This window comes from Trichomycterus rosablanca, unplaced genomic scaffold (assembly GCF_030014385.1).
Source record: "Trichomycterus rosablanca isolate fTriRos1 unplaced genomic scaffold, fTriRos1.hap1 scaffold_201, whole genome shotgun sequence".
In the NCBI taxonomy this organism is placed as follows: domain Eukaryota; kingdom Metazoa; phylum Chordata; class Actinopteri; order Siluriformes; family Trichomycteridae; genus Trichomycterus; species Trichomycterus rosablanca.
Genome location: NW_026947029.1, coordinates 27,444 through 44,749, shown reverse-complemented (window position 1 = coordinate 44,749; position 17,306 = coordinate 27,444). Strand labels below are relative to the sequence as shown.

The window sequence follows — 17,306 nt, the reverse complement described above, 5'->3', positions numbered from 1 at the left end:
TCCTTGTCTCTACCTTTTACTGGAGTGGTGTCTTTAATCCTATTAATAACTACCTGCTGCAATTGTCCTGCTGTTAGATCTCCCATTTTAGGTTACACTACTGTTATATTTTGCTATCAGAGCAGTTAAAGTAAAACACAAGTGTGATGGACTGAATAAAGTGTCAAGCTAAAAGCAACACACACCAAGTTATTCACCTGAGGAAGAAATGGTCTTACTCAGAGGTGGGGAGTCGCAGATAATGTTAGCCACTCGTGACGTCACTTTAGCTCCACCTCTTGAGGGTCGTCCAGGGCTTCCTGGTGGGATTCCTCCAATTCACTACTTACTGCAAAAAGAGACCACATACAGTATTTCTAAAGTTGATCATCACCATTTGCAATGGAAGCCTTAAACTTTTTGGATCACGTAGCCACGTGTTTCCTAACTCCACAACCCCCACACTAGGGTTGGATGATATGGCTAAAATTTATATCACGATATGATTCCTAGTTTCGGTCGACACGACACAATTCCGACATTGACACGAACAACACAAATTCTCAGAAAAACTGCCAAAAACAACAACATTGAAAGGCCTCACCTGTAAACTTCTGAACCCTGCAACAGTCTATGAAATCTCACTCTTTACAACTACACAATATTTTAGAAACAGTAACATATTAGCTTTTACCTTTTTACTTGTATTCAGCATTTGTACACAGAGAAAAACACGACATCACTCTCAAATAAACACAAGCTTTGACAGTATATAATCCAATATATCAACACATGTCTTAATCAGAGGTGGAAAGAGTACCAAAAAGTGTATTCAAGCAAAAGTACTATTACCTTAATGAATCACCACCTAATTACGAGTAAAGTTACTACTCTGAAAATCCACTCAAGCAAAAAGTAGAAAGTAACTCATTTAAAACGTACTCAGAACAAACAGCAAGGGGGTCTCCTCTGTGTAATGCAAACAGGAGTGGATACAAACCTCACAACCGTAGTCTTTAATTCAAATGCAATAGAAGAAACGTTGTCCTTAACTCAAATGCAATAGAAGAAACATGTTGATGCAACAATTAAAACAGTTAGGGATGTGTAATGTGTCATTTCAAATGACATAAAACTTTTTCAAACTGTATAATCACTAGCGATGTGTCGTAAAATGATTCGAATCTATGAACCGGCTCTTCTAACCGAAACATAGGAACCGACTCTTCCAGGAGCCATTATGTAAATATACGGCTCCCTAAAAGGAACCGAGACAAAAGACTCGACTCCCCGTCGCAAAACTCACTGGATTCTTTCAGACGTCACCCACATTAAAACACACTTAATAAGGTACCATAACAAATACTTCATCTTAACTCATAGTTATCCTAAGATTATAAAATTAAATTATATTATAAAATTAACTGCAGCACTTACCCAATCCAGGCATACAAAGACAAAACGGCCGTTGGACACACATAACACGCTGCGCACATAGAGCCAAAATGGCCGACGGACAGAACCAAAATGGCGGACAGACAGAAAACACACGCAGCGCTCCCAGAGCCAAAATGGCGGACAGACAGAGCCAAAATGGCGGACAGACAGAGAACACGCGCAGCTCTCCCAGAGCCAAAATGGTGGACAGACAGAGCCAAAATGGCGGACAGACAGAAAACACGCGCTGAGTTCCCAAGACCAAAATGGCGGATAGACGGGAAACCACGCTGCGTTCCCAAGACCAAAATGGCGGACAAACAAAAGGTTACATACAAATACACACAGAAACACTGACAAACAAACTCCTGATGTACTATTTACGAACCGAATTTAGAATTCTAGTAGTCTAATTAACCGAACTCCGCTCCCATAACAGTCAAGTCCGAATTTAGAATAATCTTATTGATCAAATCTCGTTCCCAGCACCGACAGATTCTTTCAAGATTAAACGGCACTCCGCTACCATAACAGACAAGCCAGTATATAGGACAAGCCAGTATATAGGACAATCCTATTGATCGAATCCTGTTCTCAGAACCGCCAGATTCTTTCAAGATTTCCCACACGAATTACGAATTCCGCTTCCATAACAGACACATTCGTTATAATTTAGAACAACCAATTTAGCTTCGCCCCGCTTCCATAACAGACAGGCTTGCTTTTTCACTCCAATGGTGCTCCGGACCTTGCCCTGCCGAACACATGGCGCCCTCTACTGTTTATTTTAACCGGTTTGGTTCGAACTCAGCAATCAGGAAACATACATTTTAGCTCCAACATATATTCACAGTTTTAAACTATCTAATGATACTTTAGTAATTTAATCAGACACTTACGGACTCTGAGATTCACTTTCACACTCAGTACGCTAAATAATAAATGCAGCTAATATATATACAGAGAACGTCTGTTTACCTTAAGTAGGCGCGCGCCTTGTACTGAGTACAAAAGATCCTCAGAATCTCCGGTCTTAGCTTTATCAGCTGAATCGATCTGATGCTACCTCAGGTCTCTTGAACCATCCTCCTGCTACCATTTGTTAGGATGAATCTTTTAGTTCAAAAGGTCCTGAAGAAAGCAGTCGGGAAGTCCAGAAAGTACTCTTTAAAACACTTTATTAAGTGTAAAAATGATCTGTGAATATAGGTCAGAGCTAAGCCGATCGGCGCTCCTTTCTCCTGCAGTCTAGAAACACAACCACCAAGAAAGAGGCCCGGCGTCGGAGCGCGCCCTTCTTTTAAACTAGTCTAGGCTCCTCCTCCGCCGCTGCTGTTGGAGCCAATGAAATGTGCTAAAAAGCCCAGGGCTCCGCCTCCCCCCCTCGGTAGGAGTCAGGGAGGGGGCCTGGCCAGCGCCATTTTGAACAAAAGGCCGCATGGCCTGAATGTCGTAAAACTTGCAAAATGCCGTAAAACTTCCCATATTGAATTTATGTTTAATAATGATGTTTAATAATGATGTTATGTTCCGAAAAACCTAACAATGCTTATAACCTCCACTGTTAAATGTTGGTTAGGTACACCCGGACACAGATATTGACTTTGTGTTAACATCAGTATGATCCTAGCTTTAAAATGTTCTATTTAAACACACATACACTACATTGGTATGTTGACAGCCCTTGTCCTATTAATAACTCTTTTCATTACATCCACACTGTATGATTAGTACAGTGTACTGAGTACATTTTCAGCTCTCTCCACAGATTTTGGACAGGGTTTATGTCTGGGCTATGGCTGGGGCACAAGGATATTCATACTGGCATCAAAGTAAACTGTATACTGCATACTTTTATGAACGAGAGATTTTAGCTTTTACATTTTAATAATTTTTTTTTTTGAAAAACAAGTTTTCACTTCAATATGTATGATTAAGTTCGAATTGATGTTTAAAATGACACGTTAAAATGTGCCACACCCCTCTCTTTAGGAGCACATGTTGGAGGTGGACTTGTTTATAGTTCCAAGTTGATGCTCCTTTGCTACAATTGGTAAATGAAGCTGATGATCCACAGCTGAACCTCATTAGGTTCTATACTCAGTGTATTTAGGGACTGAGCTGTGGATCATTCGGTGGAGGTTATTTTGGTTTGTTATGATGACTTTGACTTAGCGGTAAGCTTAGCATTTCGCTTATTTCATGTGTTTGTGTCAGGTCTTGTCTTGTTATAATTAAACGTTTTGTGAAAGATCTCTGCGTGTGTGTCCGCCTTTCTTGTCATGCCATAGCCCATTTGTTACAAAAGTTTTAGGGTTAAATTTTTAATGTTAAAGTTTCCAGTGTATTTAAAAAGTTCAGATCAAGCGACAGTTTCCTCAATCAAGAGGTGAGGGCTTAATTTCTCTTACCTGCATTAATCATGCATTACAGTAATCCCTCCTCGATCGCGGGGGTTGCGTTCCAGAACCCTCCGCGAAAGGTGAAAATCCGCGAAGTAAAAACCATGTGTTTATATGGGTATTTTTATAACTCGATTCCATCGGCTTTAGCATTTAGCATCTTGTCATTCAAACCAATGGGTTGAGGTAGCACAGCACGCTAACATTTCAATATAACACCTCCCTTCATGTACCGATAACGGTTACATTTCCTGACAAGCCCGAACTTGCAAATAAAAACACTCGGTATAAGTTTATACAAGTTAAAAATCAGTAATATTTTATTTACGTTTGAAAAGAACTCCATTCGTTTGTCCGCACCGTCAGCCATGTTTATTTTTCTGTGAGAGAAGATCACCTGACCCGTAATGAATTCTGGGATTGCCTTGATCACTAAGGCAGCGTCGGATGCACACTCATTTTTGAGTGAAAATAACGTTGAAACGTTAAGAAGTGAGGATATTAAGGCATCTAGGATTTGGAACAGCTTCCTAATCGGGAGCGCGCACAGGATTACGTAAAATGCGTCTATGTAGAGAGCGCACTAGCTTTTCGAACACACCCATAGTCTGCAGAAATCCACGAACCAGCGAAAAATCCGCGATTTATATTTAGACATGCTTGCAAATAAAATCCGCGATAGAGTGAAGTCGCAAAAGTCGAAGCGCGATATAGCGAGGGATTACTGTAATTAGTTTTATTGTCATGAAATAAAAATGTGTGTATTTCAGTAACTACTTTATGCCAGTCACCTTGATGTTACTGTTTTTATTACAGTGTTTACATGTCTGGTTTATATATATTTTTATTATCGGCATATTGGCAGGAAGAACGGGAAACACTTTAACGTTTGGAATCTTTGATGCTAGAAGTGTTGTGAGAAGGAACGGCAACATTACAAAGTGGAAAATGCTTTACTGCCCCAATCTTTCTGGAATCTGTTGCAGGCCTGAAATACATAAATGGATTTATATTAACACATTAAATGAAGTTGTGTTCATGCTGTCTGCAATAAAATAAAAGTCAATAAAAAATAAAAAAGTAAATGTAAAGAACACTGCATTTTTATAGCATTTTCTATAATGTCCCAACTTCTACTCATGTGAGGTTGTAATCAATTCAGATTATATGGTGTGAAAATATTTCCAGAGTTAGCAGAACCATGTAATTTGTCTTCTTAAAGGGTTTAAAAAATCTGCAAAAGAAGCACAAAGTATGCCAATACCTCTCACTTGTAAGTCATGTCAAAACTTTTTCATTTAAACTTAATACTCAGACGTGTAAGTAAATGTTCATCAAAAATAGCTATTAATAAACAAAATATAAAATATACAGCAGTCAGTTTTCTCAGAAATATAATCACACGTTACCCTGGTTACTGAACCCAGTGACTGAATCTGGACCAGTTTACCAATCATAAATGTGAATTATATTTTTTTCAGTCTCTGAGCTGAGGATCGTGCTACTGGGTACAAATGTTCATTACACCAACAAATTAGCAAACATCCTCCTGGGAAAAGAAGTGTTTGAGACTGAAGTTCCTCCATATTTAATAGATCATCACTGTCAGAAAGTTAGTGGACGGGTGGAGGGAAGAACCATCACCATCATCAATGCACCTCACCTATATAATCCCAAACTCTCTCAGAAGGAACTGATACAGAAAGTGAAAGAGTGCATCACACTCTCAGATCCTGGACCTCATGTGTTCTTACTGGTGCTCCAGTCCCAAAACCTCACAAAGGAGCACAATGACAGAATCATAAGCACCCTGTACTCGTACATCCCACAGTCTATAAACCGGTTATTATTAGTAACTACAGCTGAAGAGCATGGATTCTTCTCCACATGTATCAGTGAATGTGAGATGAAACACTACAGAATTGTGGATCTATCACCATTTAATGAACATCAAGTTCTGCAGCTTCTGAAGAAGATAGATCTGATGGTAACTGAGAATGGAGGAGATCACATGACCTGCACAATTAATGAACCACGCGAGAGGAAGAACCTGGGATTACCAAGACCACAAGACCAGGATTATTCATTAGAAACTACATCAACTGATCCAGCTGTGAAGAGAAAACAGCTGGTGCAGAGTGGAGGTAAGATTATTTTAATGTCTTTACTAAGGATAAAACTTGATATTTACTTATTTTGTAGATCATTTGTAGAACTACATGAAGTCGTCTTAAGCAGAGATGGTCCTGACCAATGTGGTGCCCCTTGCTTTATTCATTCATCAGTCATTGTGTTTATACACAGACAGTCCCCATATGCTTTATGTTGTTGAGATTTTCATTATTTTACAAACAGCAGTATTAAATAGTATACGTAGAATAAAAAAAAACTCGTGACAAAAAACACATTTTAAATATAACTTAATTCACAAAAGTGTGAACCCCCTGGCTCTTTGTGAGGGCTCTTTTAGGTAAAAGTGGGAGTTGCCTCAGACTGTAGAGCATTTTTTTATGTTGTTTTCATGGCATTTCACATGCAGTTATAGTTGCTGTGCTTCAGTTCAAATGTTTCTTTTACATTTTATTTTTTTCCATTCATATTTAATGCCTGTAATTTGCTCAAAAAAGTTGGGACAGAGGCAAAATAAGAGTGAAAGTAATAGGTGAAGTTACAGTGTTTTGAAACATTCCAAAATAAGCAGGTAAGTTGGTAACAGGTGCATGGTTATTTTAGCAAGGTGATACCAGGCCTAATTCTATACACACTACAAAAGTGTTGCTTTATTGACTCAGAGTGAGTGTGCTTTACTGACCTGCCTGCAGTCCAGATCTGTCTTCTGTTGAGAATGAACACAAGTGTTAAAATATTTTTGTACAAACATTTTTAAGTGTTTGGAGACATTAAATGTACTGTTTGTTCATATTTACAAAATACAATTAAGTTGTTCAAAGAAAATTTCTTTGTACTTTACCCACCAAAGACTCAAGTGAATTAACAAACACAAATTCCTCTTTTTATTGCATTATAAAAACTGTCTCAACTTTAATGTGAATGGGGTTTGTATTCTTGCTGCAAAGGTTTTCTGCTTTTTGACTTGTCCAGGGACACCTGCTGTATGGGTTCGAGGCATTTGGGTCACGCTTATTTATTAGTTAATGAAGTATTTGTGAATGTTAGTGTTTCCTAAACCATTAAATACAAATTAATACAAAATATTATGTATTTTTCTCTTGTAGAGCCTAAACTAAGGATCGTTATTTTGGGTAAGAGTCAACATGACACCAGTACAGTGCAAAGTTTAATCTTGCAGACCAACGTTCCTCAACGCTCAGTAGATCAGCACAGTGCAAGTGCTAAAGGAAAGGTAAAGGGAGGACGCTTTACCCTCATCAACCCACCTCTTCTCTATGATCCAGATCTTTCTCAGGAAGAAGTGATTCAGAAAGTGAAAGAGTGTCTGTCTCGTTCTCATCCACACTGTAAAACCAAACAAGTTCAGAAAACTCAAAACTTTTGTTGTAACCGATTACCTAAGAAAATTTAAGTGTATGTAATATATTTTTTAAGTATACTGTACTTAACAATGATATTTTCAGTGAACTCTTTTTTAGTGTTCATTTTAAGTTTTCTGAACTTATATATAATATTTACAATTTACAATATTTTAAGTATACTGTACTTAACAATTATATTGTCAGTGAACTCTTTTTTAGTGTTCATTTTAAGTTTACTGAACTTATATATAATATTTACAATTTACAATATTTTAAGTTCTACATACTACATTAGTGTTAGTAAGCATTATATAATTTGATTAAGGTCCACCAACCTTAATCAAACTACGTATAACAAAATATATGATAGTAGACAACTTATTGCTTTTAGGAAAAAAAGATAAGTGTGTCAAACTGCTAGTCAATCTTAGTCAAGATCATTTAAACCAATGAATTAAAAATTTAACATACAAAATTTTAAGCATGTAATTCACAAAACATGAAATAACACCAATGTAAGAATAAGTTATTTATTAAAGTTATAAAACACTTTAAAAACAAACTGCCATTCCAAAGGCAATAACACAAAAAACAGGCTGCCATTCCAAGGCAATAACTGTTAGAGCTCGAAATATCTTCTATAATTAAATATTTCACAGTAAACACTCAACAGATAATGACACTGAAAATGTGAAAGACATTATCTTGAGGTAAACACAAAAGAGCACTTATCTCCCCCTGAACATCATTCATACCTACACAGCTGTATTGAAAGCAATCAATATTTAACCTTAACACCACCTCCTTATTTCTACACACATTGTACATTCTATTAGCTCCACTTACCATATAGGAGCACTTTGTAGTTCTATAATTCCAGACAGTATCCATCTGTTTCTCTGCATACTTTGTTAGCTTCCTTTTATCCTGTTCTTCAAATGGTCAGGACCCCGCAGGACCACCACAGAGCAGGTATTATTTAGGTGGTGGATGATTCTCAGCACTGCAGTGACACTGACATGGTGGTGGTGTGTTAGTGTGTGTTGTGCTGGTATGAGTGGATCAGACACAGCAGTGCTACTGGAGTGAAACGGACGCAGAAACAGTCTGGAATTGTAGAACTACAATGTGTTTCTATATGGTCAGTAGAGCTGATAGAATGGACAGTGAGTGTAGAAACAAGGTCAATGTCATGGCGTGTATGTTATGTTTATATATATATATATATATATATATATATATATATATATATATATATATATATATATATATATATATATATATATATATATATATATATATGCATTCAAGTGTCCTAATAATCATAATCAAATGTGAAAAACAAACTGCATAAACAATTGTACATCACAGTAAACGGTCTTTCCAGCATTAGGCTGAACATGCTGGTTGGAAAAATATTAATCTGTAATAATTTTGACAGTTGAATAATTCAGTCAGTCAGTCATCATATGCTTAACATTGTCTTTGTCTAGCTTTTAAGCTGTGAAATTTGCAATCAAATGAGCAGTAATATTCTGACAGAAAAGACCAAACAATCAAATAACGTTTGACTCAAAACAACAAAAAGTTAAATTTGTAACAGTTTACAATCAACTGCATTTTTAATTTACTTAGCCTGAAGCACACACGCTCACTGGCCACTCGATTATAGACACCTCCATGTATCTAATGTGTCTAATAGAATGAACAGTGAGTGAACATCTCTGCAGCGCTGCTGTGTCTTATCCAATTGTACCAGCAGAACACACACTAACACACCACCACCATGTTAGGGTCACTTTGTGAACTTTGGTGGTGGTGTTTTGGCGTGTGTTGTCCTGGTACAATTGGATCAGCAGAACACCCACTAACACTACCAGCACCACAGAGCAAAGAGTGACTAACATGGTGGTGGTGTGTTAGTGTGTGTTCTCCTGGTACAATTGGATCAGCAAAACACCCACTAACACTACCAGCACCACAGAGCAAAGAGTGACTCTAACATGGTGGTGGTGTGTTAGTGTGTGTTCTCCTGGTACAATTGGATCAGCAGAACACCCACTAACACTACCACCACCACAGAGTGACCCTAACATGGTGGTGGTGTGTTAGTGTGTGTTCTCCTGGTACAATTGGATCAGCAGAACACCCACTAACACTACCACCACCACAGAGTGACCCTAACATGGTGGTGGTGTGTTAGTGTGTGTTCTCCTGGTACAATTGGATCAGCAGAACACCCACTAACACTACCACCACCACATAGTGACTCTAACATGGTGGTGGTGTGTTAGTGTGTGTTCTCCTGGTACAATTGGATCAGCAGAACACCCACTAACACTACCACCACCACAGAGTGACCCTAACATGGTGGTGGTGTGTTAGTGTGTGTTCTCCTGGTACAATTGGATCAGCAGAACACCCACTAACACTACCACCACCACAGAGTGACTCTAACATGGTGGTGGTGTGTTAGTGTGTGTTCTCCTGGTACAATTGGATCAGCAGAACACCCACTAACACTACCACCACCACAGAGTGACCCTAACATGGTGGTGGTGTGTTAGTGTGTGTTCTCCTGGTACAATTGGATCAGCAGAACACCCACTAACACTACCACCACCACAGAGTGACCCTAACATGGTGGTGGTGTGTTAGTGTGTGTTCTCCTGGTACAATTGGATCAGCAGAACACCCACTAACACTACCACCACCACATAGTGACTCTAACATGGTGGTGGTGTGTTAGTGTGTGTTCTCCTGGTACAATTGGATCAGCAGAACACCCACTAACACTACCACCACCACAGAGTGACCCTAACATGGTGGTGGTGTGTTAGTGTGTGTTCTCCTGGTACAATTGGATCAGCAGAACACCCACTAACACTACCACCACCACAGAGTGACCCTAACATGGTGGTGGTGTGTTAGTGTGTGTTCTCCTGGTACAATTGGATCAGCAGAACACCCACTAACACTACCACCACCACAGAGTGACCCTAACATGGTGGTGGTGTGTTAGTGTGTGTTCTCCTGGTACAGTAGGATCAGACACAGCAGTGAATGGAGTGAAATGGCTGGTCAGTGTACATGTATGGAACATTTATGCACATGTGCATTCAAGCTTGGTTTAGTGTTCCAACAAATCATTTTTCAGACTCAGCAGGCATGGTTTCAGTGGTTTACCATCATCCAGACACATCAGTATTTTCTGGACAAAGGTGAATGTGTGGATGAGTTTCTTTGGATATTGTAAATTGAAAGCATAGATCAAGCCAAACAACACAATGAATGCATCAGGCAACCAGGGAAGACCACTCACAATAATGCCCCCCTCAACTACAACAAAGATGCTGTTGGGGTTGAAGGAGTCTCCACCAGTATTAAAAGGAGCAACAGGAGTGTCGGTGATATCTGGCTCCTCTTCCTGCTGCAAAACACAAACACTCTAATGAGGAAAGTGGCAGAATGAAGGCTACAAGTCATGAACTGTATGTTCATCATTGCTCTTGTCACACTTTTATAGGTTTGCATTTTTAAGCCTGTGTTGATGCTTACACCTTGCATTTCTCACCTGGACACACACACACACACACACACACACACACACACACACACACACACACACACACACACACACACACACACACACACACACACCTCTGGAATGGCTACTCGCCGAATTGACAACACACTGACTTCAGACGCACGCCCTTCTACAAACCATCAAGTATAGGGAGACGCAGCCCCTGTAGGTGATGATGACGACAGGATGCAGCAAAATTCTTTAGTGCACTGACTAATCTGCCATGTGAAACCAAAAATAATCGGACCAAATGTATATAATGTGACATAACCACAAACTTTAGTTTGGCAAGTGTAAACAGGGCCAATCACTATAAGGCATTTCACAACTGTTAAGATAGACTTGCAAACATACAAAACTATATGGTAATCAAAATAATGTTCATATAGTTTTTGTATAAATTAATATGCATTTTTAAAGTCTGATACAATTATGTGAAATCCTGGAGGACACATTCAAGTTGGTTTACTTTATGATATGTATGCACTGAACTAATTGACATTTCCACATCACATTGCTTACATTGAAGGTCTTGAAGAACTCTGAGGCATCCTCGCGCAGGTAGACAGGAAGTGCGTGAAGGGACAAAGTGCGTCTTACATTGACATCATTTTCTTCCTTGACAAATAAAAAGAAATAGTTATTGTAAAAATTTAATCAACCACAAGTCTGTTCTGCCTATATCATCTCTACACACAAAATAATTTAGCCCTCCAATTCAACTTGGCAGTATAGTGGTTCAGCTCCATACTAATACATGAACTTATTTTAACTTTATTGTAACTAAGTATCGGACACATGAGTGTTGTACTGTATATATCCTTTAACCAGAAACAAAGTTTAATAATTTTGATACTGATAGGCTAGGTTATGTTGGGTTGACCCATAGAGACAAAAGAAAAACGAGAGACCGTTAAACAAGACAGTGATGGCAATTCCAGTCACTGCACTTAACTTGTGGATTTTCCTTGATGTGCCAAAAAAATCTCGCCAGAAATGGAAGTTCTACATGTGTTTCTAGGCTAGTCTCTCTTTTTACTTCCGAAAAAAGCTCGTTTAGTGAATATAACCGAGAAACAGACTGCTGCGAACATATGCTAATACTGGAGTCATGTTGTATTTGTCCCTAGTGCTGCACTTTAACTACTCATCATTTAAAAATGCTCATGCATTGTCAGTTAAGTAATAACCGAGTAAAAATAAACGAACTTTTTCCAAGCTGGCGTCAGATACTGATACAGTCACAAACCTAAGTTTGAAAAAATAAAGACCCACAAATTGTTTTCAAAAAACAATATCTGTGCCCTCACAAGTTTTAACAAACAAGTACTTAACTTACCCGTTTTGCTCAAAAAATCTTCTCATCCGTTAACGTGCCGCCATCTTCACCACTTTGAAAAGGTAAATCCGGGACACAGGGCACGTTGATGACGTCAGACGCTGGGTGTCTTTGTATACTCATAAGTTATAGTATAGGTGACGACGCTTACTCAAAAATATGTACTTAGGTAAAATTAAAACATAACAACAAGTTAATATAGTGCAAAACTTTAATGTTGGGTTAACTAAATAACAGGTTTTGATTGCTAAACCAATAAAATGTATAAGTTAACAGTACTGTTCGGGTTTACAGTGCAGGGCCTCATGTGTTTTTAATTCTGGTAAAATCATACAGCTTTACAGAGGTGGAACGAATGCGGCTGATCTCCATACTGAACTGCTTCAGTGACAAAGCTCTACAGTATTCCATTTTGATCAGAACAGACAGTACAGGTGGTAGTTTCAAGAGAACGTCTGATGCTTTTCAGAAGCTAAAGGAAAACTGTCCTATGAAGCATCACAAACTCAAAGAGTTACCTAAGAATGAAAAAAATGTTTGCCGGCTTTTTCAGGACATTGAAATAATGGTTAAAAAGAATGGAGGTCACCTCACGTGTAAAAGCGTTAAAAATGTGAAGAACATTTTGTTCCCAATAGATGACGGATCTACAACACAAAAAAGGGGAACTAAACAAAGTATAATGGAACAGGTTAAAGAAAAGGGTAAGTAATCATTTATAACATGGTGGCACAGCAGTGTTTCTTACAGTTTTATTATCCTTAGGACCTGTGTGCAAACCTCGCCCTCAGTCACTGAGCGTATTAAACTGGACACGAACAATCTGACTAAGACCAAGTTCTGGTTGTAACTTTGATTATCCCAATCTGATCAAATATATTTTAGTCTAATTCTAGTACTTATAATGAGTAAACTTAAAATCAGGATTTCTGCCCAGAGTGGTACAGTGTTGCAGTGAGATGGTCTTGGGTTTACTTCCCTGATGAAGCGGCCCAGGTCTTTTCTATGTGGAGTTTGCATGTTTTCCTGTATCTGGGTTTCCTCTGGGAGCTCTAGGTTTCTTCACACAAGTCCAAAGACATGCAATTAGGATAACTGGAGCTGCTAAAAACATAAACAGTGATTACAAAGCACTATTTTTATTACTCATATATTTTGTTATATGTATAGTTATATAAACATAAATTGCATAATTATACGCCGAGGTACTGACTGGATGAATCCTTTCTAATCACTGTAGTTGTTGGTATTTATTGTTTTATAACTGTATTGTGTTTAATTATAGTTGATGTGGCTAGTGTAAGTATTTTGTGGTCAGTTGTTTGGGCTGTAAATTAATGCCTGCAATCTTAGTGATTACACACAGAGATCCATGTTCATTTGACTTTAACTTGAAATTTTTACAACCCCAAATCAGAAGAAGTTGGGACAGCATGGAAAATGCAAATAAAATAAAAAACACAGTGCTTCTTAAATTTACTTTGACTTTTATTTGATTGCAGAAAGTTTGAACCCAGGATATTTTATGTTTTGTCTGGTTAACAAAGTCAGGCAAAGTCAAAAACTGAAAGACAAACAGACAGGCAGAGAAAACCAAATGGCGCAGGCAAAAACAGTAATCGGAAGAAGAAAATGGTCATACACGGTAACGACTAGATCCAGTATTAAGGAACGCTCTGTATGCACAAAAATACGGTCTGCAATACTTCGCGACGAGACAAACAGAAGTATTTAAATAAAGTTCATGGAATTAAACACAGCTAAACAGAATCAAAACTCTGGAGACGGTGAGCGTGAGGACCAATCAGGATTGGCTGACTGGGGACATGTGACAGTCACGTGAGAGTCCGTGGGAGCATAGGAATTGTAGTCTATGTTGTCAGAGGCAGAGAGAGAGTTGGTACTCGTGACAGTACTCCCCGCCAAGGAGTCTGAGACGGACTACGACGAATACTACCCACGCCACCGGAAGCAGTTCTACAAGTTGCACTGGAACCATTACGAGATTGACGAGTACTGGCAGACATCTGTACAGACTTGGTAAGACGTGACACAACACCCTCTCATACTGGATCCCCATCCACTGCCAACAGTCTCAAAGGTGAGTTCAAAAGATCTACTTGCAGCTGGAGTTGTTCCTCCAGTCTGGAATGGATGAAATTCCCCTCTGCTCCGGAATCTACCAGTGCTGGAAAAACAGACATAGAACTGGTGCAGGTAAATGTCACGAGTAAAAAGAAGGACTTTAAAACCAACCCCAGAGCTAGTACACTCACCACATTAGCACGTGGGGTAGCCTCCATGTGCTTTCCTGGGGTCGGTGCCTGGGGTCTGTGTGAGCGAGCCCGACAATCATGAAGAACACGACCAGCTGCACTGCAGTACATGCGACCAAACAGTTTTGATCTCCTCAACAAATGATGCATATGAGTCTGTCCCAAACAGCGGTAGCCCAATCTAAAGCTTTGCCAGCCAGGGTCTGTCATGGTATAGGATGTGTCAGTGCCAGGGTCTGTCATGGTATGGAAGTGTGTCAGTACCAGGGTCTGTCATGGTATCAAATCAAATCAAGGTTTATTTGTCACATACATAGTCATACACAGTACAACTGGCAGTGAAATGCTTTAGTGACTGCTCAACCACATTAGTTGCATGGTATGGGGGTGTATCAGTGCCCTTGGTAAAGGTCATTTACACTCTGTGATCCAGCATTTATGCAGAAAGGTACATAGAGATCAACATGTGCTGCCCTCAAGACGTCGTCTTTTCCAGGGACGTCCAGCAATTTTTAACAAGACGATGCAAAACCAGCTGCTGCACACATTACAAAGGCGTGGCTGTGGAAGAAGAGGGTACAGGTACTAGACTGGCCTGCCTGCAGTCCTGACCTGTCTCCAGTAGAGAACGTGTGGAGGATTTTGAAACAGTGACGACCCCCCGTACTGCTGCACATCTTAAGACGTGTTTGCAGGAAGAACGAGACAAAATAAAAGCTGAAACACTAAATCACTTGGTCTCCTCGGTGCCAAAACCTCTTTTAAGTGGTGAAAAGGAACGACAACATTACAGAGTGGTAAATGCTTTACTGTCTCAACTTTTTTTGGAATGTGTTGCAGAACTGAAATGCAGGAATGGATGTTTATTAATACATGAAATGAAGTTGAGCAGATAAAAGATGAAATATCTCAGGTTCATCCTGTCTGACATCAAATAAAAGTCAAAGTAAATGTAAGAAACTTACTAACAAACTAACTTTATTATTTGCATTTTCCATGCTGTCCCAACTTTTTCTGATTTGGGTTTGTAATACTAATATCTAAATATTTTTTTATTTCTGTAATAAATTTAAAGGTATTGCATCAGTGATACCAAAATGGTCAAGAAGAATCAAAGACGAAATTATACAAAGTAAGTATTCAGCATGTTCGGGTAATAATACCTCTAAATATCAAATTATTTTTAACCTTTTATATTCCTGTTATATAACTGTTATTTGTACACTTTGACTCTGCTTTGTAAAAGTTTGTTTAGCTTGTGTAAATGTCTACTTAAGCAGTATTATTTTGGGTAAACATGTAACTTGGCTATATACAACCGAGCAACCTCAATCTTTCTGTGAACAGTTACTCATGGAAGCCTTTTAAAGAAAATGCCTGTGCTGTAGGTGATTAAGCAAATGTAACTTTACTTATTCTATTTGTTTGCAATTTTACCACTTTTACTCTGTTACTTCAGTACCAGAAGGAGTCTCTACATTGCCAGTGTTGAACTTGGTGCTGTGTGGTAGTGATGAACTCAAATCTTCAATATCAGATCTCATTCTGAAGCAGACAGAACTGATATCAGATCCCAGATCAGAGTGTTTGATGAGGAAGGGTGTGGTGAGTGGATACCAGGTCACACTGGTGGAGACTCCGACTCACTACAGCACTCTGCACTCAGAAGAGGAAGTGATGCGAGAGACTCTTCAGTGTGTATCTCTTTGTAATCCTGGAGTTCATGCTTTCATCATCATCATACCTGTTGGTCCACTTCAGGATGAAGATAAAGCAGAAATCAAGATGATCCAGAGGATCTTCAGCTCCAGAATGAATGACCACACCATCGTCCTCTTTAGCAACAGTAACACTGATGAAACTGCAGCAATAAACTTTATTAAACAAAGTTCAGAAACAGAAGAACTTCTCAGCATGTGCAGTGGTAGATACATCATGTTACAGAAAACAGAGAGTGAAAGACTCCAGCAGGTACCAGCTCTGTTGGATCAAGTAAAGAAGATGGCGACTACCAACAAGTTTTATTCTCTCCTGATGTATGTTGAAGCACAAAAAGACAGAGTTAAACAAGAACTAGAGAACAAACTGGCTGAGATGGAGGAGAAAATCAAGCAGCTACAGAAACATCTACAGCAAACATGTAAGTAGTGTCACTAGTGTCTCTAGACATAGAGAACACAAGGAAACATGATTTTAATAAATTATTTCATTTTTTGTTGAAAATAGGCTGTACAACATTTAAATCATCAATGTGAAAAATCCTTAAAACTATTTGTGCCACCTTTAACAGGAACCATTGCAACCTAGATGAGCTCATGTTTGAAAATGTTCATTCATTAGCAGCCCATTTAAAAACCTGCCAAAGCCTTTCAATGAGGTTTAAGTCAGGACTTTCTATAGACTCTCCAAAACTGTATTATTATTTTTTCAGCCCTTAAATAATTTTCTTCTTACACCATCAATTGCACTTTTACCATTGGTGCTTATTACCAAGGGCTTTTTTATATTTCATAGGTAGATGTAGTAGGATTTGTGATGGAAAATCCATAAAAATACCTCAAAGACTGGATTGTGAGTAAGATATCTTGTCTGCAGAGAGAAGATACACTGAGGCTCTGTGTATGTGATAACAACTGATAAAATACACGTCTATTTATACTAATGTTAGTGACCTTGTAGAACAGTGGAAGATTCCACCGTTAAAAGAGATTTCTTAGCTCGAACATAGGAACTGGTCTAAACCACCTGGAACTGGGTTTCGGAGGTCATACAATGCAATTGATGCACATCTTA

At 38.8% G+C, this 17,306-nt stretch overlaps 1 long non-coding RNA gene across 1 annotated transcript; it reads right to left on the bottom strand.

Annotated features, from left to right (window-relative positions):
- Positions 1–10,244: 10,244 nt before the first annotated feature.
- On the bottom strand, positions 10,245–12,286 carry LOC134306514 (uncharacterized). The gene is made up of 3 exons (XR_010009265.1): positions 12,238–12,286; positions 11,421–11,516; positions 10,245–10,742 (listed from the first exon to the last, which is right to left on the bottom strand). It is a non-coding gene; the product is annotated as an uncharacterized LOC134306514 (long non-coding RNA).
- Between the last annotated feature and the right edge of the window lie 5,020 nt (positions 12,287–17,306).